We start from the raw sequence: 563 nt of genomic DNA, 5'->3' as shown, positions 1-563 counted from the left end.
CGCCCATCACCCCCCCCCCGTGGGCCCCCTGAGCCTGACTCCGAAGTTACAGACGCCACGTGGCCCCCAGCTCTGCTGCGCAATCTATTTCTTGAGTGGGGTTTGTTGTTGTTAATCCTCAACTGAGGGTGTTTTCATTGCTTTTCAGAGAGAGAGGAAGGGAGGGAGGAGGGGGTGAGAGAGAGAGAGAGAGAGAGAGAGCGCCCAACCGGGGGCAGGAAGCGAACCCATGGCCCTTTGGTGCGCAGGGTGACGCTCCAACCACGGGGCCCGCCGGCCAGGGCTGTGGAACCTCACTAAACTGCTGCCTCCATCCAGGCAAACACACAGACCGCACGGCCTGGTCCCTTGTAGGAAAATCGACACATTCACGCCGTCAATCCCGCTTTACGGTTTCCGGGCGTTTCGGAAGGAAACCTGTGTGGCCTCAATCCTTGGAAGCGACGTTCAAGGCACACAGGGGCCCGCGGGCACCCCGCTCTGCGCTCCCAGCACCCTGTCCGTTAGGGATTCCTCCTGGCGATGCGGGGGTCGGGGGGCTGCTGGGGGGGGCCGCACCCCTG

The sequence above is a fragment of the Myotis davidii genome, unplaced genomic scaffold (assembly GCF_000327345.1).
Source record: "Myotis davidii unplaced genomic scaffold, ASM32734v1 scaffold472, whole genome shotgun sequence".
Classification (NCBI taxonomy): domain Eukaryota; kingdom Metazoa; phylum Chordata; class Mammalia; order Chiroptera; family Vespertilionidae; genus Myotis; species Myotis davidii.
This window is presented reverse-complemented; position numbering follows the sequence as displayed.